This window comes from Tachyglossus aculeatus, chromosome 4 (assembly GCF_015852505.1).
Source record: "Tachyglossus aculeatus isolate mTacAcu1 chromosome 4, mTacAcu1.pri, whole genome shotgun sequence".
In the NCBI taxonomy this organism is placed as follows: Eukaryota; Metazoa; Chordata; class Mammalia; order Monotremata; family Tachyglossidae; genus Tachyglossus; species Tachyglossus aculeatus.
In genome coordinates this window covers 81721714-81746853 of record NC_052069.1, presented here as the reverse complement: position 1 = coordinate 81746853, position 25140 = coordinate 81721714, and the positions used below count along the sequence as shown (strand labels likewise).

General features: G+C 43.4%; 1 protein-coding gene and 1 non-coding gene across 3 annotated transcripts in view; one reads left to right on the top strand and one right to left on the bottom strand.

The window, feature by feature from the left end:
* NCALD (neurocalcin delta) overlaps window positions 1-25140 on the bottom strand; it is a 470303-nt gene that overhangs the window by 309552 nt on the left and 135611 nt on the right. The window lies entirely within an intron of this gene.
* LOC119927726 lies at window positions 8894-9031 on the top strand. Its single transcript, XR_005450702.1, has one exon. It is a non-coding gene; the product is annotated as a small nucleolar RNA SNORA7 (small nucleolar RNA).

The following is a 25140-nucleotide window of genomic DNA, read 5'->3' as shown; positions in this document are numbered from 1 at the left end:
TAGAGTAATAAATACGTACAAATATATATATACAGGTGCTGTGGGGAATCAATCAATTGTATTTATTAATCGCATTGTACTCTCTCAAGCCCTTAGTACAGTGCTCTGCAAACATAAGCACTCAATGAATAGCGCTCAATATATATGATTGAATGACAGTGATTGATTTTCATGAGTCGTCCTTTATAGCTGTAAACTCTGAGACACTTCAGAAAAAGAGAGCACAAGAAGAAAGTACATTCCCCATCCCTCAGAGTCATCGCCTTGTCCTTGCTCTCTTGCCACACAATACTGCTAACTAAAAATGGCATTTGTTAAGCCCTTAAAAGGTGCTAAGCACTGTACTAAATGCTGGGGAAGATACAGGATTATCAGGTCCCATATGGGGCTCAGAGTCTAAATAGGAAGGAGAACAGCAACTGAATCCCCTTTTTGCAGATGAAACAACAGGCCCAGAAAAAGTAAGTGATTTGCCCACGGTCACATAGCAAACAAGTGGCAGAGCCAGGATTAGAATAATAATAATAATAATTCTGGTATTTGCATAAAACTCTTACTCTGTGACAGGCACTGTATTAAGTGCTGGGGTGGATACAAGTAAATTAGGTTGGACACAGTCCCTGACCCATGTGGGGCTCAGTCTCAATCACCATTTTACAGATGAGGCAACAGGCACAGAGAAGTCACAGTGAATCCCCAAGGTCACACAGCAGACGAGTGGCAGAGCGGGATTAGAACCCATGACCTGACTCCCATGTCCATGTTCTATCCACTATGCCAAGCTGCTTCCCAAGCCTGTGCTCTGTCCATTAGACCACACTGCTTCATAAAGAAAACATTTTCAGGTCTATGAGCTGGAACTGCTCTTTTCGGCTTTGATCCTCAGACTCAGGACAAACCAGGCTGCAAAATGATCCTGAGGCAGGTTCATTTCAATTTGCTATTAGTGTTTTAAAATTTCCTTGTGCTAATGGAAAAAGACATGCTTGTGAGAATCAAAGCACCTAGGTTCTGGTTACAGTTCTGCTACTCACCTGCTGAGTGAACCCAGGCAAACCACCTAAAAGCTCTGGGCTTCAGTTTTCACATCTGTAAAGTGGGGACAATAACTCCTTCTCTTCCTATCTCACAGGGATGTTGGGAGGACAAAATGGGGTCAGTAATGGAAAAATACATGCAGAAAGAAAGCAACCAAATTCAGAGTATTTTTTTTTAAACAATCAAAACCTGAGAAGAAGGTAAGGACCCTTTCTCCCAGCCCCTCATCTGCCCTTTTGGTCAACTGGGATAAAGAGGCCATATGAATCTATTCAAAGGAAATTATATAAACCAAGAGAATCAATGAACAACAACCAAAAAAGGACGTGTTATCATTACACTAATTTCAGTAGACAGTATCCATTAGTGTAATAAAAATGTTACCCCTTGGGATGTTTCACCTCCTAAATGGATGAGAAGGTAAGAGCATTAACATTGATTATTCCTTTCAGTGACCATACTGTATCATCTCAACTGCAAGCCAGTCAGAGAATGCCAACTCACAGGAACCTACAAAAATCACCCCTTGCGGCAACATCACTTTGGCAAAGATGAGTGGAAAGGCAATTCCCTTTTAAATTTGACAAGACTGGCTCCAGAGAAATTGGATTTTATCTATTTAACATGCCCAGTTTTTATTTGTCCTAACCCAAAATGATCATTCCAAAGGCTCCATTGTGAACAGGTAATGGATCTACCAACTTTTACATTGTATGCCCCCAAGTGCGTATTCTGCACACCGTAAGCTGTTCAATAAATTCCATTGATTAACTGATCCACTACAAATAGTCCTCTTAAAAATAAAAGCATACACTAGGCATCCATCATGTACTTAAGCTCAGGCTGAAGGAGAAAGTGGCAATGATGGAGAGGAGGGAATAGCCATAATTGCCATGCAAAACCTACAAATTCAGTTGTCATCTACAGTTCTAATTCCATCTCTGCCACCTATCTTCTGCATGACCTTGTGCAAGTCACTTCACTTCTCTGTGCCTCAGTTACCTCATCTGTAAAATGAGGATTAAGACTGAGCCCTATGTGGGACAGGGACTGTGTCCAACCTGACAACCTTGTATCTAACCCAGCGCATAGAACAGTGCTGGGCATATAGTAAGCATTTAAATGCCATCATTATTAATTGTACAAGAACAAAAGCTGCCTGGCAAACACCTCTGCTGGGAAAATTCACAACTGCAATTGCTCTCTAGCCTTCATTTGGGAAAAGGAGAAACCTCTGGATAAAGAGAAGGGATTCCTTTACTGAAAACCTGGGCCAAGGGACAAAAGTCAATGATGATGCAATACTGACTTCCTTCTTGTCGGCTCACTTGACTGACTTCGGTTTTCACATTAGAATAAGCTATGAAGGATGAATTTGGGTAATAATAATAATGGCATTAAGTGCTTACTATGTGCAAAGCACTGTTCTAAGCACTGGGGAGGTTACAAGGTGATCAGGTTGTCCCATGGGGGGGCTCACAGTCTTCATCCCCATTTTACAGATGAGGTAACTGCGGCACAGAGAAGTGAAGTGATTGGCCCAAAGTCACACAGCTGACAAGTGGTGGAGCCGAGATTTGAATCCACGACCTCTGACTCCAAAGCCCATGCTCTTTCCACTGAGCCACGCTGCTTCTGGCACTGCACCAGAAATTCTGGTGCCATTCCATCCCAGCTCCCCAAGGTGGATTTAACCTCCCAGATCTGCCCTAATTGAGTGTTTTAAACCCTCTTCAAAACACTCAATCACCTGTCCCCTCCTACCTCACCTTGCTACTCTACTATTACATCCCAGGCCACACATTTCGCTCCTCTAATGCTAACATACTCAATGTATCTCCATCTCACTTATCTCACTGCCAACCTCTCAACAACATCCTGCCTCCGGCCTGGAATGCCTCCCCCCCTTAAATCTAACAGACAATTACTCTCCCCCACCTTCAGAGCCTTATTGAAGGCACATCTCCTCCAAGAGGCCTTCCCTGACAAAGCCCTCCTTTCCTCTTCTCCCACACCCTTCTGTGTTGCCCTGACTTGCTCTTTTTAATCATCCCTCCTCCCAGCTCCACGCACTTATGACCATATCTGTAATTTATTATATTAATGTCTGTTTCCCCTTGTAGACTGTAAGCTCGTTGCGGTTGGGGAATGTGCCTGTTTAGTATTGTACTCTCCCAAGCAGTTAAATACAATGCTCCACACACAGTATGTGCTCAATAAATTTGATTGAAGGAATTAATCAAAGGGAGCACATCAGATAATCTGACCACCCAGCCTCCTCTCCATCTACACTCTAGTCTATACTTCACTCTGCTGCCAGGATCGTTTTTCTACAAAAACGTTCAGAAAATGTTTCCCCACTCCTCAAGAAACTCCAGTGGTTTCCCATCCACCTCCACAAACAGAAACTCCTCATCATTGGCTTTAAAGCACTCCATCACCTTGCCCCCTCCTAACTCACCTCACTACTCTCCTGCTACAACGCAGCCGGCACACTTAATAATAATAATGATGGCATTTATTAAGCACTTACTATGTGCAAAGCACTGTTCTAAGTGCTGGGGAGGTTACAAGGTGATCAGGTTGTCCCACAGGGGGCTCACAGTCTTAACTGCCATTTTACAGATGAGGGAACTGAGGCCCAGAGAAGTGAAGTGATTTGCCCAAAGTCATACAGCTGACAATTGGTGGAGCTGGAATTTGAACCCATGACCTCTGACTCCAAAGCCCGGGCTCTTTCCACTGAGCCACACTTCACTCCTCTTGCCTACATCCTCCTTCTGGCCTGGAACACTTATATCCTTCCTCTTCCCCTCGTCCCCCTCTCTATCCCCCCATACTACCTCCTTCCCTTCCCCACAGCACCTGTATATATGTACATATGTTTGTACATATTTATTACTCTATTTACTTTACTTGTACATATCTATTCTATTTATTTTATTTTGTTAGTATGTTTGTTTTTGTTCTCTGTCTCCCCCTTCTAGACTGTGAGCCCACTGTTGGGTAGGGACTGTCTCTATATGTTGCAAACTTGTACTTCCCAAGCGCTTAGTACAGTGCTCTGCACACAGTAAGCACTCAATAAATACGATTGATGATGATATCCGACAGACAATGACTCTTTATAGTCCTTACTGAAAGCACATATCCTCCAAGAGGCCTTCTCCATCTGAGCCCTTCCTTCCTCTTCTCTCACTTCCTTCTGCACTACCCTGACTTGCTCCATTTATTCAACCCTCTCAGCCCCACAGAATTTATGCACACACCTGTAATTTATTTCTATTAATGTCTGTCTACCCCTCCAGATTGTAAGTAAGCTCGTGGGCAGGGAATGTGTCTGTTATACTCTCCCAAGCACTAAAACAGTGCTCTGCACACAGTAAGCACTCAATAAATACAATTGTCTGTGACTGACCATGGTGGGGAAGAGAGTGGGAGTCAAGCATGTCCAGTACTCCAAGTTGGGGAAGAAGGGGCCAAGCACATCAGGTACTCAAGTTGAGGGGAGGAAAAAGGGCGATTACATCACATACCCCAGGTGGAGGGGAGGAAGGGGCACAGACAGGGAACTTGTTGGCATATTTCCTCTGCCCATGCTCTGTCATCTCTGGCTCCAGGGAGCGCCTCTGTATTTTATCCAGGTCGAGGCAGTAACAAAGAGAAGGGTGGCTCTGTTCCCCACCCACAAGCTTGGAGAAAGCCTCTAAAGTGTTCATTACCCCAAATCTGCCAGCTGGCACCCCACAGTTTCACTGCTTGGCCCACAGAAGGTACTGCAAGTTTAAGGCAATCAAGGTCAACTGGTCTGTCAGTCAATGACCTGATTGTCTGAAACTGGTTTAGCTGGAGAAAGGCAATTCAGCAATCAAAAGAATCTGAGCCCTTTTTCCTCTGATCAGAACACTATTAAATGCTTGGACAGTACAATAGAGTGCTGACAGTTAAGATGTACTTGGAAACGGATTCGCAGAGATGAAGAGTTATATTTTGTGGACATATTAGTTTGCAGTCTCTTGGCTTACCAAGAGAACTGCAAATCTTTCACATTTTTCTATGACATCAAAGTCTGTTGGATGCCACTATACTGAGGTAATCTCATTTGAGCAAGTCTTGAAATACTGTATAGAAATAGAAGTACCTGTTTTCTGAACTTCTTTAAACTGAGCCCCTATTCCTTGGACTATTTAAGGAAAAAAGTCTTTGGAAGTTAATGCAAACGGCGAGCAGGAATCATGTCTTTATTCCTTAGCATTGTTTTCCTCAAAATATATATATATATATCTCCCACTGCACTTAGCAGTCAATCTTATTTGAGGGCTTAACATGTGTAGAACACTATACTAAGCACTTGGGAGCATACAACAATGTAACAGACATTCCCTGCCTATGTGTTTAGAGGGGGAGACAGGCATTAATGTAAATAAAATTATAGGTATGTGTGTAAGTGCTTTGGGGCTGGGAGTGAGAGAAGAGGAAAGGAGGGCTTAGTCAACAAAGGCTTAAGTATAACTTGGTGCAAGTTTGACACCTTTTTAGTTTTATCATACTTCCCCATTGTGCTCCATAAGTGATTAGCATGCTCTCTACTTAAATGAGCTTAATATCCCAGCACAGTCATCCATGTTTAGACATTCCAAAACATATATATGAACAATAAGAGGACAGCAATGTTCTTCGCCTCTTCCCTCACCAGATTATTAGAGCACACACACAAAGCAAAAAAATCTCAACTAAATGCACAGCCTCAGTGTACCTTTTACTACAGGACTGTGAAGAAATAAGCAGCTTTTTGGTGTCCATTTTCATTAAAAGCTATTGAGGTGCAGTTTTGCAAAAACAGTGCATTTTGGTTGTTGATCTTCCCATAGGGATCTGCCAGGTCTGTGCTCTGTACTGCAATAAAAGACTGATGAGAATTAGATTAAGATCAAAGAAGGTTTCCCTAGTGATTATAAACCTTCATCCAAGAAGGAAAACAGATCTGTAACTGTTCCGTTTTCTGTTCCCTCCATCCCCAAATGAGGTGAGTTTCTATTTCCTCTTCACTCGAGCTGACTAGAACAAAGCCGATCCGGCCAGCTAAATCACTCAAACATAACCAGGCCCTAAATTGGGCAGTTCTGCACTAACACATTTCAGTGTTTTCCAGAGAGAGAGGGAAAAAAATCAAGAATATCAAATAGAGTCCTTCTGGTACCTATCCCTTCCTCAGCTACCTGCTCTAATCCATCTCTGCAGATGAAATAATTAGTGCAGAGACCAAAGATTCTCAGTATGTCTAAAAAAAGAAAGCACACTGTCTCATTGTAGAACAGAAGCTTATTACCTGAAATAAAAGTATGATAAAACACGGATTCAAATGTAGCACATGTCCTGCTAGGCTGTTCCAAAAAGACAGTCTACAATCCATTAACTCTACTAATGGCTTTTCTTCATTGAATTGCAGTAGCAAAAAAAAAAATCAATTATATTGAACACTTACTGTGTGCAGAGCACTGTACTGAGTGCTTGGGAGAGTAGCAGCGTGGCTTAGTGGAAAGAGCAGGGGCTTGGGAGTCAGAGGATGTGGGTTCTAATCTCAGCTCTGCCACTTGTCTTGTGTGACCTTGGGCAAGCCACTTAACTTCTCTGTGCATCAGTTACCTCATCTGTAAAATGGGGATTAAGACTGTGAGCCCCATATGGGACAAGCTGATTACCTTGTATCTACCCCAGCACTTAAAACAAACAGTGCTTGGCAAATAGTAACTGATTAACAAATGCCATAATTATTATATAAACAGTCTAGAGAGGAAAATAGCCATTAATTTAAATAAGTTACAGTTGTGTACGTAAGTGCTGTGGGTCTGGGAGGATGAATAAAGGGAGCAAGTGGGTGACAGAAGGGAATGGAAGAAAAGTGCTTAATCATGAAAGGATTCTGTAGAATACACATATAAAAGTTTTATATGACATCAATTAAAGATGATGTCAAATGGTAATATCCTACCTGTGCATTTGGGTGTGACTACAAAATCAATTGTATTTATTGAGCACTGTGTTGAGAGCACTGTAGTGAGTGCTTGGAAGAGCACAACAATATAACAGACATAGTCCCTGCCCACAGTGAGGATCTTCACATGCTCAACTATTAATCCATTTCACACAGAATACTTTGCAAAGGTCAAATACCCAAACTATCTTTACATTTCTGAGTTACTAGCAAGCATGGCACTGATTAGAATGCACACCATATGTTCACTCTAAAGACTCCGTGCTGAATTTCCTGCACATCTAATTCTAACCACCCTCTGAATGATTCAATTGCCCTCTTCCTCTCTCAACTGTATCCTTGGAAGTCTTCTCCTTCCCTTCCTTCCACTTTGTGCTGCATTTCTTGAGCTCTTACTGTGTGCACAGCATGTACAAAGCACTTAGGAAAATACAACAGAGTTGGTAGGTTCTACCTTTGCCCAAAAGGAACTTAAAGTCTACAGGGGTAGACAGATATTAAGTTACAGATAGGTGAAATAGTAGAATAAAAGGAGAATCAATAGTATTTGAGTGCTTCCCATGTGCAGAACACTGTGCTAAGGGCTTGGGGAACTGCAACTGACTACGGACTACAACAGACTACTTGCTCCCTGCCCATAACAAGCTTATACTCTAGAGAATATTTACAAAAGTGCTATGGAGTTGCTTCTATATCATGAAGCTGGTATCTTTTCCATTCAATCATATTTATTTAGTGCTTACTGTGGGCAGAGCACTGTACTAAATGCTTGGAAGGGTTCAAAACAATAGACATTATCTGCCCTCAACGAGCTTACAGCCTAGTGAGTGGAGACACATTAATATAATAAATTACAGATATGTTAAGTGCTGTGGGGCTGGGAGGGGGAATGAATAAAGGGAGCAAGCCAGGGAAATGCAGAAGGGAGTGGGAGAAGAGGAAAGGCGAGTTTAGTCAGGGAAGGCCTCTTGGAGGTGATATGCCCTCAAGAAGGCTTCTTGCCTTCCTCCATCTGTTCAATCATAATTACTGAGTGCTTACTCTTTGCAGAGCACTACACTCAGCACTTGGGAGAGTACAACAATACACAGACAGATTCTCTGCCCACAACATGCTTAAAGTCTACAGTCTTCTTCTCTCAGCCAACAGCTTGTATCAGGGGAGAAACCAGCACTGGACTCTTACCTGCTCTTCCTCTCCTCTGTAGAATCACCACAGCCTTACTCCATTTTTCTCTTTCATCCAACAGCTCCTGGAAATTCCTGAGGAATTCTTTCTACCAGCCTTTATTGCTGGAAACCCTCCTGTTTTCAATCTTCTACAAGTTCCCTAAGACCCTTTCCCAGTTCAGAGAGCCAGGGTGAGACTGTGGGGCACAGAAGCTACCGCCCTCCACTCTCCTGAGCCAACACAGACACAATCACTCCAAAAAAAAACTTCAATCAACTGGCAAAGAACACAACGTTGAGAGCTCTTTATAGGGTCTGCAGGGTCTTAAGTGTCTGCAGGTGGGGCCCACCAGGTGCTAACTATTAGCAAGCCAGCCTTTAGTGAAAATCCAAGGCCCAAATTGACTAAAAGATTGTCAGTCAGATTTATTGAGTGCTTACTGTGTGCAGAGCACTCTACTAAGCACTTGGGAGAGGACAACATAGACACATTCCCTGACCACAGTGAGTTTACAGTCTAGAATGGGAGAAAGACGTTAATATTAATAAATGACAGACATGCACATATGTGCTGTGGGTCTGGGAGGATGAATAAAGGAAACAAGTCAAGGTGACGCAGAAGGGAGAAGAAAAGAAAAAAGAGCTGAATCAGGGAAGGATTCTGTAGAATACACAGATATACATATGTTATCCCCTCTCAGGATTGCACCTGGAGAGTTTCTAGTACTCTACCAAACTCAGTTATGGGAGGGAGAGTCAAGCAGAAGCATACCCATTCCATTCCTAGCTTGGCCAGTGGCTAGCAAGCGGAAGGCAGTCTGCTACAAGTCAAGACTTACCTGTGCTGGGCAGCAGCGGCATAGGAGAGAGTCGAGAGCAGAGACTCAAGTTTACTATGTGGAAGAAGGCAGTGGTAAAGCACTTCTGTATTTTTACCAAGAAAAAACTATGGATACACTACACAAATGCAGATGGAGGGGGGTGTTCCGGGAAAGATGTGTCCAGCGAGTCGCTGTGGGTAGGAGACGACTCAACAGCATAGGACAAGACATATGTTAGATACAAATGCACACATACCCACCTGTCCTTCACAATCAGAGATGATGTCAAATGGTAACATCCTATCCTTGCACATGGTTGTGACTACAAATCAGGCAATCAATTGTATTTATTGAGCACTACGTGCAGAGCACTGTACTAAGCACTTGGGAGAGAACAGTGGTAAGCTGGGAACGTAGAAACTGCAATTTGTGCAGTCAGATTTTAAGAAAACAACACATTAGTTTTTAGAAATTAACTTTGACAATAAAAGAGGATAAAGTGAACTCTGCAAATTAACATGTACTCAAGGATATAGAGCCTATCGGTCATAGGCCTAAAGAGAAATTTAATAAATCCCACTTAACTTTCCATTAACCCTTTTTGTTAGGATTTCATGAGAATTTGCTTTTGTTGTCTGTCTCCCCCTTCTAGACTGTGAACCCATTGTTGGGTAGGGACCGTCTCTATATGTTGCCAACTTGTACTTCCCAAGCGCTTAGTACAGTGCTCTGCACACAGTAAGTGCTCCATAAATACAATTGAATGAATAAATGAATTCTCAATCTGCTCAATCAGTGGTACTGATTAAGCTCTGACTGTATACAAGGCACTGTTCTAAGCACTGAAGAAAGTGTAATACAGAGTTGGTAGATTCTACCTTACCCACAAGGAATTTACAGTCTACAGGACTAGGCAGATATTGTTACAAATAGGTGAAATCATAGAATATAAGGATAATCAATAGTAATTAAGTGCTTGGGAGAGTATAACAGAGACCCTGTCCACAAACAGCATACAGCCTAGAGTGTTCCTCACTCAGCCAGTCTGTATTCATTCATTCATATTTATTGAGTGCTTATTGTGTGCAGCCTGTATCAGGGGACAAGCCAGCACTGGGCTCTTACCTCCAATTCTCTACCTGTTGCTGCTGCTGTTCCTCCCTCTGCTCTCTACCATCTTCACCACCTTGCTCCATTTTTCTCCTTCATCCAACAGCTCCCGAAAATTCCTGAGGTGCTCTTTCCGTAAGCCTTTCTTTTTGGAAACCCCCATGTTTTCCCTCTTCTACAGACTCCCCAAGATCCTTTCCCAGTTCAGATAGCTAGGGTGAGACTGTGGGGCAGAGAAGCTACTGCCCTCCACTCTCCTTCTGAGCTAGCTTAGACCCAAACACACACCAAAAAACCCCAAACCAAAATAAAAAAATAAAAACCCAGCAAAGAAAACAACGTGGAGAGCTCTTAATAGGGTGATAATGAAAAGTGCCTACAGGTGGGGTCCACCAGGTGATAATCGTTAATTAGCAAGCCAGCCCTCAGTAAAAATCCAAGTTCCATGATCTTTGATTAGGAGCTGTATGATATCCATTTTCTTCACATATCCCCGTCATCAATCTATCAGTCAGTCAATCGTATTTACTGAGCACTTACTGTGGGTAGAACACTCTACTAAGCGCTTGGGAGAGTACAATATAACAATCAACAGACACATTCCCGGCCCACAACAAGTGTACAGTCTAGAGGGGGAGACAGACATTAACAAAAATAAATAAATTTCAGATAAGTGCTTTGGGGCTCATATTTATTGAGTGCTTACAATGTGCAGAGCACTGTGCTAAGCACTTGGAGAATACAACAGAATTCCCTGCCCATAACAAGCTTAGAGTGTTGCGATATAACTGTTTCCATGTTTGAGAAGCTTTTCTTATGGTATTTGTTAAGTGTTTACTATGTATCAGGCACTGAACTAAGTGCTGGGGTAGATACAAACCAATCGGGTTGAACACAGTCCGTCCCACCTGGAGCTCACAATCTTAATCCCCATTTTACAAATGAGGTAACTGAGGTACAGAGAAGTTAAGTGACTTGCCCAAAGTCACCCAGCAGCTACGTGGTGGAGCCTAGATTAGAACCCAGGTCCATTCATTCAATCGTATTTATTGAATATGGTCCATCTGTATTTGTACATATTTATTACTCTATTTATTTATTTTACTTGTACATATCTATTCTATTTATTTTATTTTGTTAATATGTTTGGCTTTGTTCTCTGTCTCCCCGTTCTAGACTGTGAGCACACTGTTGGGTAGGGATTGTCTCTATATGTTGCCAACTTGTACTTCCCAAGCGCTTAGTACAGTGCTCTGCACACAGTAAGCGCTCAATAAATATGATTGATTGATTGATAAATTGTTCTCTGTCTCCCCCTTCTAGACTGTGAGCCCACTGTTGGATAGGGACTGTCTCTATATGTTGCTAACTTGTACTTCCCAAGCGCTTAGTACAGTGCTCTGCACACAGTAAGTGCTCAGTAAATACGATTGATTAATTGAAGACAAGTCCATCTGTTTCCCAGGCCCATGCTCTATACACTTGGCAATGCTGCTTCTCTGGAAGCAGAAAGATCATTCCTGGACCTATTTGTTGATTTGTTGATTTGTTGCTTTGCTAGTTGAGATGAGTGATGTGGATAAAACTTAAAATACTAGCTATAAGGCCAGCTCTAAATCAGCACTGAGGCAGTGTGACCCAGTGGGAAGAGCCTGGGACTGGAAGTAGGAGAACCTGGGTTCTAATTCCAACTCTACCACTTGACTTCCCAAGCGCTTAGTACAGTGCTCTGCACACAGTAAGCGCTCAATAAATACAATTGATTGATTGACTGTGGGCAAATCGACTTCATTTCTCTATGTCTCAATTCCCTCATTTGTACAGTGGAGATTAAATATCTGTCCGGTTTTACACTGGGACCTCCAGGTGGGTCAAAGGCTGTGTCCGATCTGATTCGTGGCTCAGTGGAAAGAGGTCATGGGTTCAAATCCCCGCTTCGCCAACTGTCAGCTGTGTGACCTTGGGCAAGTCACTTCACTTCTCTGGGCCTCAGTTCCCTCATCTGGAAAATGGGGAAGAAGACTGGGAGCCCCCCGTGGGACAACCTGATCACCTTGTAACTTCCCCAGCACTTAGAACAGTGCTTTGCTTTATATATGTATATATGTTTGTACATATTTATTACTCTATTTATTTATTTTACTTGTAAATATCTATTCTATTTATTTTATTTTGTTAGTATGTTTGGTTTTGTTCTCTGTCTCCCCCTTTTATACTGTGAGCCCACTGTTGGGTAGGGACTGTCTCTATATGTTGCCAACTTGTACTTCCCAAGCGCTTAGTACAGTGCTCTGCACACAGTAAGCACTCAATAAATACGATTGATTGATTGATTGATTTGTACATAGTAAGCGCTTAACAAATACCAAAATTATTATTATTATTATTCAATCGTATTTATTGAGTGCATACAGTGTGCAAAGCACTGTTATAAGCACTTGGGAAAGAAGAAGCGTGGCTTAGTGTGCTGTTTTTAGACTGTGAGCCCCCTTTTAGACTGTGAGCCCCATGTTGGGTAGGGACTGTCTCTATATGTTGCCAACTTGTACTTCCCAAGCGCTTAGTACAGTGCTCTGCACACAGTAAGTGCTCAATAAATGCGATTGATTGATTGATTGATCAGTGGAAAGAGCATGGGCTTGGGAATCGGAGGGCGTGCATTCTAACCCTGGCTCTGCCACTTGTCTGCTGTGTGATCTTGGACAAACTCCTTAACTTCTTTGTGCCTGCTACCTCATCTGTAAAATGGGGATTAAAATGGTGAGCGCCACATGGGACAGCCTGATTACCCTGTATCTACCCCAGCACTTAGAACAGTGCTTGGCACATAGTAAATGCTTAACAAATACCATAATTGTTCTTATTATTACAATATAACAACCAACAGACACGTTTCCTGCCCACGGTGAGATTACATGGAATCTACTCCAGCCCTTAGAACAGTGCTGGGAACACAGTAAGTGTTTCCTAAATCATCATCAATCGTTTTTATTGAGCACTTACTGTGTGCAGAGCACTGTACTAAGCGCTTGGGAAGTACAAGTTGGCAACATATAGAGACGGTCCCTACCCAACAGTGGGCTCACCACAATTATCATCATAATACTATAACCTCCATAGCTGATCAATGAGGACCAGGAAAGCCACGCTTTCCCCCAATCCCAGAACAGGGCTGCCTCCCTTATCTGCATTACCCCCACTTCTGAAGAAAATACTTGTCCTGCAAACAGGCACAGAAAAACATTATGAGAGCCCGGGCCCGGGAGTCCGAGGACCTGGGTTTGAATCCCCTTTCTGCCAGTTTCCCTCTGTGAGACTTTGGGCAGGTGATTTTAACTTCTCTGTGCCTCCGTTTCCTCATCTGTAAAATGGGGATGGAATGCCTATTCTCTCCCCATGTGGGACCGGCACTGGGTCATCATCAATCATATTTATTGAGCGCTTACTGTGTGCAGAGCACTGTACTAAGCGCTTGGTCAAAGCGATAGGTCAAACCTATCTTGTATCTATCCCAGTGCTTAATACAGCACTTGACACATAGTAAGCACTTAACAAATACAGTAATAATAATAATAATAATAATACTCTTCACCTGAATTAGAGAAGCAGCGTGGCTCAGTGGAAAGAGCCCGGGCTTTGGAGTCGGAGGTCATGGGTTCAAATCCCTGCGCTGCCACTTGTCAGCTGTGTGACTTTGGGCAAGTCACTTCACTTCTCTTAACATCCCCCCCATCTTACCTCCTTCCCTTCCCCACAGCACCTGTATATATGTTTGTACATATTTATTACTCTATTTATTTATTTATTTATTTTACTTGTACCTATCTATTCTATTTATTTTATTTTGTTAGTATGTTTTGGTTTTGTTCTCTGTCTCCCCCTTTTTAGACTGTGAGCCCACTGTTGGGTAGGGACTGGCTCTATATGTTGCCAACTTGTACTTCCCAAGCGCTTAGTACAGTGCTCTGCACACAGTAAGCACTCAATAAATACCATTCATTGATTCATTGATTGATTGATTCTCTGTGCCTCAGCTACCTCATCTGGAAAATGGGGATTAAGTCTGTGAGCCCCACGTGGGACAACTTGATTACCTTGTCTCTACCCCAGCGCTTAGAACAGTGCTTTGCACTTAGTAAGCACTTAATAAATGCCATTATTATTATTATTATTACAGTTTAGTGACTGGAAATACCCCTTTGGACTGTAAGCCCATTGTGTGTGGGGAATGTGTCTACCAACTCTCTTATACTGTACTCTCCCAAATGCTTAGTTAGTACTCTGTATGCATAAGCACTCAATAAATACCATTACTGAGAATGATGATGGTGATGGCCCAGAGGTGGTGGTGATGATGTAAGCTCATCTTCTAGACTGTAAACTCACTATGGGTAGGGAATGTGTCTGTCTTACTTGTACATATCTATTCTATTTATTTTATTTTGTTAGTATGTTTGGATTTGTTCTCTGTCTCCCCCTTTTAGACTGTGAGCCCACTGTTGGGTAGGGACTGTCTCTATATGTTGCCAATTTGTACTTCCCAAGCGCTTAGTACAGTGCTCTGCACATAGTAAGCGCTCAATAAATACGATTGATGATGATGTCTATTGTTATATTGTACTCTCTCAAGCACTTAGTACAGTGCTCTGCACACAGTAAGTGCTCAATAAATACGATTGAATTGAATTGGTATTTGTTAAGCGCTTGCTATGTCTGAAGTCCTATTCTAAGCGCTGAGGTAGATACAAACTAATCAGGTTGGACACAGTCCCCAACCCACATGGGGCTCACAGTCTTAATCCCCATTTTACAGATAAGGCAACTGAGGCCCAGAGAAGTGAAGTGACTTGCCCAAGGTCACACAGCAGACTCGTGGTGGAGCCAGAATTAGAACCCATGATCTTCGGACTCTCAGACCCGTGTTCTATCCATTCCATGACGCTGCTTCTCTGCTATATGGCCTGGCCCTCTTGCTGCAAACCAAGCCTGAATGCAAGCTCATTGCGGGCAAGGAACATGTCTGCCAAGTGTGAGAAGCAGCCTGGCCTATAGCAAAGAGCACAGGCCTTAGAGTCGGAAGGATCTGAATTCTAAACCAGGCCCCACCACTTATCAGCTGTATATGGCCTTGGGCAAGTCACTTCTCTGTGCCTCAGTTACCTCAACTGTTAAATGGGGTTTCAATACTTGTTCTCCCTCCTACTTAGACAGTGAGCCCCATGTGAGACAACTTGATTACCTTGTCTCTACCCCAGTGCTTAGAACAGTGCTTTGCACATAGTAAGCGCTTAATAAATGCCATTATTATTATTATTATTACAGTTTAGTGACTGGAAATACATGTGGGTCCCAGACTGTGTCTGACCAGACTGATCCCTTCACCTTAGAAAGTGAGCCTTTATGTGGGACAGAGACTGTGTCTGAGATGATTGTATCTACTCCAGTGCTTATTACGGTACTTCACACCTAGTAAATCCTTAATAAATATCACAGTTTTTATTATTAATTCCCCATCCCCCCCGCCTTACCTCCTTTCTTTCCCCACACCACCTGTATATATGGTTGTACGTATTTATTACTCTATTTGTACATATTTATTTATTTTATTTTGTTAATATATTTTGTTTTGTTGTCTGTCTCCCCCTTCTAGACTGTGAGCCTGCTCTTGGGTAGGGACCGTCTCTATATGTTGCCACCTTGTACTTCCCAAGTGTTTAGTACAGTGCTCTGCACACAGTAAGTGCTCAATAAATACGATTGAATGAATGAATGAATGAATGAATTTGTATCTACCCTAGAGCTTAGAATAATGCTTGGACACACAGTAAGCACTTAATGGATAGATGGTGGGAACACAAAGGAAGACCCAGCAGTCCCTGACCAAAAGAATTTTCTCTCAGAGTGGGTAGATGTCTTCCTGTCAACCTCTAGTCCTGCCTGCAAATTAGCTCGCTTTCAAAAATTAAGATATTGTCTCCACTGTCAAGCCAAACATTTAAGTGGGGAAACTGAAAGGGGGGGCTCCACTGAAGCTGGGAGAGCAGTGATCAAAATCTTCCTGAAATAGTCCTCTTAAAAGAGAATGAATAACATCATTTGAGGTAAGATTACTGTCAGGTTGAAAGTCTGAGCGGAATACGCTCCAGGCTGATTCCAAGCATGACGGCTGGCTCGGCGCGGAGCCCGGGCTATAAATACAGAATCACCCGTTCTCCGAACCAGTGGTAAACCAATCTCAAAAATAAATCGTATTCACCCTGCACGGCAAATACTGTGTTCAAAGCCGGAAAAACTCAGAATGAGCTTGACAGGAACAAACCTAAATGTCACCCAGTTCTGCTGTGAGGGAAATGATGTCCGACAAGAGGCTGATTGGACAGAACCCAGTGTCATTTCCTCTAATTAAGAGCCCCTCAAGGAAATAAAAATAGCCATAAAGCGCAGTCAGAAAAGTAATCAACAGCAACCATTAACCGTCAACTCTCAAATTCTGTTTGAACCATATGCAGGGAGCGGGATTTTCATCATCACCTTCAAGTATTAGCAGCAAAGCAAATGCCAGAAGCTGCAAAACAATCACCGTAGGCCAAGAGTTCAAAGGCACCTATAATACATTTGTCACGGATTTCTATGGTGAAGGGAGTGGGGAACATATATAATAAAAAATGATAACGCAATATAATTAAAACGGGATTTTTTTGAGCAATCCCTTGCAACTCAGGGTCGCACCTGGAGAGTTTCCAGTACTCTACCGGTCTCGACTATGGGAGGGAGAGTCAAGCAGAGGCATGTCCAGTCCATTCCTAGCTTGGGAAGTGGCTCGCGAGTGGAAGGCAATCGGCTGCAAGTCAAAACTCCTCTGTGCTGGGGAGCAACAGCATGGGAGAGAGTCGAGGATGGAGATTCAAGTTGACTGCGCGGAAGGAGGCAATGGTAAACCACTTCTGTCTTTTTACCCAGAAAATTGTACGGATACACTACCAGAACAATTGCAGATGGAGGTGAAGCACTCTGGGAAAGATTATAATAATAATAGTAACAATACTGCTGGTATTTGTTAAGTGCTTGCTTACTATGTGCCAAGCACTCTTCTAAGCACTGGGGTAGATACAAGGTAATTAGGTTGTCCCACATGGGGCTCACAGTCTTTATGCCCATTTTACAGATGAGGTAACTGAGGCACAGAGAAGTTAAGTGACTGGCGCAAAGTCACACAGCTGACAATTGGCAGAGCCGGGATTAGAACCCATGACCTCTGACTCCCAAGCCTGTGCGCTTTCCGCTAAGCCACGCTGCTTCTTAAGATGTGTCCATGGTGTCGCTAATGGGTCGGAGACGACGCCAACGGTGTAAGACAATCCCTTGCAAAAGTACTCCATGGGTAAGACCACACTTCCTTATAAATTCAGTGTCCTTGCTCTCTTATTGAAACCTTCATTTTTATTTTCCCTGAATCAAGTTCACTATAATTATCAACATTGCTGTTGCTAGAAATTAGGAAGTTTCCGTCTTTGTTCATTCATTTATTCTTTCAATGGGGTTTATTGAGTGTTTACTGTGTGCAAAGCACTGTACTTAAACACTTGGGGGAGTAGAATGTAACAATAAACAGATACAGTCCCTGCTCACAACAAGCTTACAGTCTAGAGGGGAGGACAGACATTGATATAAATAAGTGACCTAACAGTGCAATGGTCTTACAGCGCACGGGATGTACCCAAACCAAAGGCTGGACTCAAGTAACTGTTGTTCAACACAGAGAGCGGCTGCTACTCGAACCCAGTGGGAGAACAGATCATCTGAAATGAGGATGGAGAGCCTCAGCAATACTACCAGCATTTACCAGTGCTTAATAATAATAATAATAATAATAATAACGGCATTTATTAAGTGCTTATTACTTGCAAAGCACTGTTCTAAGTGCTGGGGAGGTTACAAGGTGATCAGGTTGTCCCATGTGGGGCTCCCAGTCTTAACCCCCATTTTACAGATGAGGGAACTGAAGCACAGAGAAGTTAAATGACTTCCTCAAAGTCACACAGATGACAAGTGGCAGAGCCGGGATTTGAACCCATGCCCTCCGACTCCAAAGCCTGTGCTCTTTCCACCGAGCCACGCTGCTCCTATGTGCTAAGGGCTGTACTAAGCTCTGAGATAAATACAAGCTAATCAGGATGGACACAGTCCCTAACCCCCATGGGGCTCACAGTCCTAGAGAAGCAGCATGGTTCAATGGAAAGAGCATGAACTTGGGAGTCAGAGGTTGTGGGTTCTAATTCCGGCTCCGCCATTTGTCAGCTGTGTGACGTTGGGCAAGTCACTTCACTTCTCTGTGCCTCAGTTCCCACATCTGTAAAATGGGGATTAAGACTGTGAGCCCCCTGTGGGACAAACTGATTACCTTGTATGCCCCCCAGCACTTAGAACAGTGCTTGGAATATAGTAAGCAATTAACAAATACCACCATCATCATCATAATTCCCATTTTACAGATGAGGTAATTGAGGTCCAGAGAAGCCCAAGGTCACACAGCAGACAAGTAGCGGAGCCGAGATTAGAACCCAGGCCTCTCTGATTCCCAGGCCCCTCGTGCTCTATCCACTAGGACACGCTGTCAGTCAGTCTGCCAGTCAGTCATATTTATTGAGCACAAACTGTGTGCAGAGCACTGTGCTAAGCGCTTGGGAGAGTACAATACAACAAAAGGTATGTTCCCTGCCTGCAATGAGCTCACAGTCTAGAGGGGGACACAGACATCACAGCGTGGCTCAGTGGAAAGAGCCTGGGCTTTGGAGTCAGAGGTCATGGGTTCAAATCCCGGCTCCGCCAACTGTCAGCTGTGTGACTTTGGGCAAGTCACTTAACTTCTCTGTGCCTCCGTTACCTCATCTGTAAAATGGGGATGAAGACTGTGAGCCCCCCATGGGACAACCTGATCACCTTGTAACCTCTCCAGTGCTTAGAACGGTGCTTTGCACATAGTAAGCGCTTAATAAATGCCATCATTGTTATTATTAATATACATAAATAAATGACAGATATGTACATAAGTGCTGTGGGGCTGGGAGGGAGGAACGAATAAAGGGAGCAAGTCAGGGTGTCTCAGAGGGAAGTGGGAGAAGAGGATAGGAGAACTTAGTCAGGGAAGGCCTCTTCAAGGAGATGCTTCTCTTCAAAGCTACTTCTATTCATTTTCTCATTTAAGTGAGAGGAGAAAAATGGAAAGAAACAAAAAACCCATCACCAGCCACCCAGCCAACAGAAAACCCGAGTGAGAAAAGTTTTGGGGAACCGAGCCTCTGTGTAAGTCATAACCTCTCTCCAGGCTCCTCACTGGAGAATGGTGACATTTATGGCGTTGCAGCACTGGCAAATACCAATTTGTTTTACATGTGCAACTTTCTGGAACAAGTGCCATCTGCTGGGGTATTTTAAATGATTTAAAAAGAGAGAGGATGGCAATGGACTAGAAATACGATTATCCAAACAATCTGGGGCAGAGGGTAGATCAGATAATCAAAGGTTTGGGCCACTGAACCAAAGTGAATTTGACTCTCTTGGCCATGAAAACAACATTCACTCCTCCAAATAGGTATGTCCCGTTTTCTTACCTGGTGTTGATCGATTGTCTTCCGCTGTGGACCTTCTAGACTGTGAGCCCACTGTTGGGTAGGGACTGTCCCTATATGTTGCCAACTTGTACTTCCCAAGCGCTTAGTACAGTGCTCTGCACACAGTAAACGCTCAATAATTACGATTGATTGATTGATTGTGGAGTTTCTACTTGATACCATCAATCTGCCCAAAACAAATATTCCCGGCCTTAGGTTTTATACTGTATGGCAGTAAAACCTCCACTGATGAGTGACGTGAATGACAGACAGTGGGATTAGGAATTCTCGATACCCTTCCCGGGCCACCATCTTTGCATTCCCCTTCATTGGTCTGGGGCAGTCTAGAAACCAAACAGCTCTTCCCCCTCAGATTTTCCACCCTTTGCCCAGATTCCACCCCCCCATTTCTATTAAGATTGTCACTTTAATGGCTTATGGAAGAATAGCCAAACATTCAGAAAGGATAAGCACAAGACAGAGAGAGAGAGACGGATAGCTTAAATGCACAACCGAGATGTAAGCAGACCCTGCAGGATACAAACATCCAGGTACATGGGATAGATATGCCAAGGGAGAGATACTGCATTTCACAGACAAGTTGTCTGAGAGAATTTAGGCTTTGGGAATATTAAAATGAAAATAGAGAAAACCTCATTGTGTCCGTATTGTTCTTGTTGTTGAATGCTTTTAGAGGGCCACTTATGGCCCAGGATCTGGAGGTTTTTCTGGAAGAGTCTTGAAATCCCGGGGGCTTAGGCTCAAGCTGAGTCAAGCCCAAGACATGTGAAACCTTCTCGCTCAATCCAGCAAGTCCTGACCATGCTTTTTTTTAATGGTATTTGTTAAGCGCTTACTGTGTGCCAGGCACTATACTAAGTGCCGAGGTACATGCAAACTCATCAGGTTGGACATAGTTCCTGTCCCACATGAGGCTCATGGTCTTAATCCCCATTTTACAGTTGAGGGAACTGAGACACAGAAAAGTGGCATGACTTCTCCAAGGTCACACAGCAGACAAGTGGCAGAGCCGGGATTAGAATCCAGACCCTTCTGACTCCCGGTCCCGTGCTCTATCCACAAGGCCACGCTCTTTATACTTCTGGGAGCTCAATGCTGGGTCCACCAGCAGTTGTTTCTGTGACCTTCATCAGCTATATTTTCCTGGAGCCACGCTCCCTCTAACCCTGGACCAGCTGGATGACATCCAAATCCCTGCTTAGGGCTCAGGAACCCTTTGGAGCTTAAATCATCAGCCAACCCCGGGTCTTAACTCAAACCAGCTCCCCTGAGAAATATCCTGGACAGCTCTGAGCAGCTGTCGAAGCTTCCCAAACCCCGGGGGTGGGCACTCAGGGGAGGACAAGATGGAGAGTAAATTTGTTGTGGGCAGGGAATATCATCAATCGCATTTATTGAGCACTTACTGTGTGCAGAGCACTGCACTAAGCGCTTGGGAAGTACAAGTTGGCAACATATACAGTCCCTAACCAATAGTGGGCTCACAGTCTAAAAGGGGGAGACAGAGAACAAAACCAAACATACTAACAAAATAGAATAAATAGAATAGATATGTACAAGTAAAATAAATAAATAAATAGAGTAATAAACATGTACAAACATATATACATATATACAGGTGCTGTGGGGAAGGGAAGGAGGTAAGATGGGGGGATGGAGAGGGGGACGAGGGGAATATGTCTATTGTACTCTCCCAATATTATTACTATTAGTATTGCTTATTACAGTGCTTTGCATACAGTAAGTGCTCAATAAATATGACTGAGTGAATGAGCCAACTTCGCCCTGGGAATCTGCAGGAAGACACCAGAGCTCGAAAATGGCAGTCAGCGATGGTTGCTCTTGTTTTTTGTATCCTTTCCTCCTGAATCTAGACGAGACCCCCACCGCAACATGCATTTACTGTGTTTTGCTAACCATTACAGAGACACCACCCCAATCTCTACAAGCCATCAAAGGGGTTTCACTCTGGGCCCGGGGAAGCTCCTCGAGAAAGAGATGAAGAAATCGTACTGAAATTCTGGCTTGGGAAACAAAAATAAAAGTTGTTGCTGAGCAATTTCCATAGAAAAGGTCAGAAGAAAAATAGCGAGTTTTATCGCTCTTAAGAGAGTCTTCACCTTCTGGCAAGAATACAAGAAACCTTAAATCATAATGCCTGTTGTCTTGGCTGCATTTTCTGAGTATACTATATACTAAGCTCCCTGTCCATCATCTTTTCATCAAGATTGTTTCCTATTATGAACCTCAAATCCAGTCAATCTGTTTTCTCTCTTCTCAGATCCCACATCTTTTTTGAGAACTTTGGCCTAGAATTGCTATTCTTTGGGAATTTACAAAGAAAAGCCAAGTTTAAAGTGGGATAACAATTCATACTTTCTCCTCTGTGAAGCTCTGCCACCCAAATCCATCACGTAGCGGCACTCAAAAATCCCACAAGTTCTTTCTTTAATAATTGTAAAGTGCCTTTTATGCAATCTTGTACAGCACCAAATTTCTGTTTTTGGATTGATCCATCCTGAACATCTTCAACATCCCGTCCACACAAATCACACATAAAGAATATTTGAGGTAGGTGAGAAGTATTAACACACATTTGTAAGTAAGAAAAGTAAAGACCAGGGAGAATGCATTGTTTTACCAATCTGGATCAGAACTCAGGTCTGTTAACCTCAGTCCAACATTTTGATCCGAAAGATGAGGTTTCTTAATCCCCTTCTCTAGCTGGACTAGGGAGTTTTAAATTATAGTCTAAAGGACAGGAAAGACATTGTCTGACAAACACCTATAGTCCAGCCGGATAACAGGTCAGATGCAGGAAAAAGCAATGCAGGGGGCTACAAGAAGTCCACTTTGGCTAGCCCAGAGGGCAGAAAAAGACCTGGCTGAACTAGCAGGCATTTGTAAGATGATTTTTAGCAGGATTAACTGGATGCAGTGAGGTCTGCAGAGGAGTGAGGCCAAGAAAGGAAAAGCTATTTCACCCCATTTTGTGGGGAGAATGCTAAGTAATGGGGTGGGCAGGAGAGACAAGAAAGGAATGGTCATTTAGTTGGGGCCTGGTTCACAGGAGACAGGGAGGAAGTAAGGAATATAGCCTGATATAGCAACTGCAAATATTTTGATTCAGTCCACAAAGCACCCTAAGAAGGTCTTAACTGCCTTGGATGACATTTTTTTCAATTTGACACTATACAGCCCTCCCTGCAGAGAGCAGTTTTTAGTTAACTGCTGATTTCAGAGATCTGACAAGGGTTCATCCTAATCCTTTCTGCCATTTTTCCAAGACTTTCAAAGAAAAATGTATCTCGGTTGGCTGACTGACAAGGTGCGCTTGTTGATAAAATGGAGAAGACGTAAAGTGTTTAGATACACGGTGTTTGTTTTATAATCACCCACAGAACATATTAAAAAAACCCCTAAAACTAAACACCTTAGGAAGTAAAGCAAAGCAATTGAATTTGCACTGTTTACTCACTCCACTGCACAGCCGTAATTTATTCATCCTCAATTTATTTATTTATAATTAATGTCTGTCTCCCTCTGTAGACTTTTAGGTCCTTGTGGACAGAGAATGTATATACCAACTCTGTGACACTGTACTCTACCAAGCACTTAGTACAATTCTGTACACAAAGTGCTCAATAAATACAATTGATTGATTGAGGGAGCGCTTACAGCACTTTCATTTCAGCAGGACCTGTGCTTGGTTTCTTTCTGTGGCAGACTTGATGGGAGCGGTGAACCACCCACATCAGTCAATCAATGATCTTTACTGAGTCCTTGCTGTGTGCAGAGCACTATACTAAAGAAGCAGTACTAGAGAAGCAGCGTGGCTCAGTGAAAAGAGCCTGGGCTTTGGAGTCGGAGGTCATGGGTTCAAATCCCGGTTCTGCCACTTGTCAGCTGTGTGACTTTGGGCAAACTTCTCTGTGTCTCAGTTACCTCATCTGGAAAATGGAGACTAAGTCTGTGAGCTCCACGTGGGGCAGCTTGATTACCTTGTATCTACCCCAGCGCTTAGAACAGTGCTTTGCACATAGTAAGTGCTTAATAAATGCCTTTATTATTATTATTATTATTAAGCACTTGGGAGAGTGCAATGCAATGGTGTTGGAAGACATGATCTCTGCCCACAATGAGCTATCGACTCTGTTATGTTATAATCCCCAAATTCATCATCAGTCGTATTTATTGAGCGCTTACTGTGTGCAGAGCACTGTACTTAGCACTTGGGAAGTACAAGTTGGCAACATATACAGACAGTCCCTACCCAACAGTGGGCTCACAGTCTAAAAGGGGGAGACAGAGAACAAAACCAAATGTACTAACAAAATAAAATAAATAGAATAGATATGTACAAGTAAAATAAATAAATAGAGTAATAAATATGTACAAACATATATACATATATACAGGTGCTGTGGGGAAGGGAAGGAGGTAAGATGGGGTATGGAGAGGGGGACGAGGAGGAGAGGAAGGAAGGGGCTCAGTCTGGGAAGGCCTCCTGGAGGAGGTGAGCTCTCAATAGGGCCTTGAAGGGAGGAAGAGAACTAGCTTGGCGGATGGGCAGAGGGAGGGCATTCCAGGCCCGGGGGATGACGTGGGCCGGGGGTTGATGGCGGGACAGGCGAGAACGAGGTACGGTGAGGAGATCAGCGGTGGAGGAGCGGAGGGTGCGGACTGGGCTGTAGAAGGAGAGAAGGGAGGTGAGGTAGGACGGGGCGAGGTGATGGAGAGCCTTGAAGCCCAGGGTGAGGAGTTTCTGCCTGATGCGCAGATTGATTGGTAGCCACTGGAGATTTTTGAGGAGGGGAGTAATATGCCCAGAGCGTTTCTGGACAAAGATAATCCGGGCAGCAGCATGAAGTATGGACTGAAGTGGGGAGAGACACGAGGATGGGAGATCAGAGAGAAGGCTGATGCAGTAGTCCAGACGGGATAGGATGAGAGCTTGAATGAGCAGGGTAGTGGTATGGATGGAGAGGAAAGGGCGTATCTTGGCAATGTTGCGGAGCTGAAACCGGCAGGTTTTGGTGACGGCTCGAATGTGAGGGGTGAATGAGAGAGCGAGGTCGAGGATGACACCAAGGTTGCGGGCTTGTGAGACGGGAAGGATGGTAGTGCCTTCAACAGAGATGGGAAAGTCAGGGAGAGGGCAGGGTTTGGGAGGGAAGACAAGGAGTTCAGTCTTGGACAAGTTCTAATTAGAGTGCTCTGCACACAGTAAGAACTCAATAAATATGACTGATTGATTGATTAGGAAGAAGCTGGCAGGGGGCACGGGTATAGTTTGTAGCAGGGGAAGAGAAATAAAAATTCCACTCTCGGAACATCACTTCCTTGACACAAATTTGTAGTAGGTAGAAAGAGTA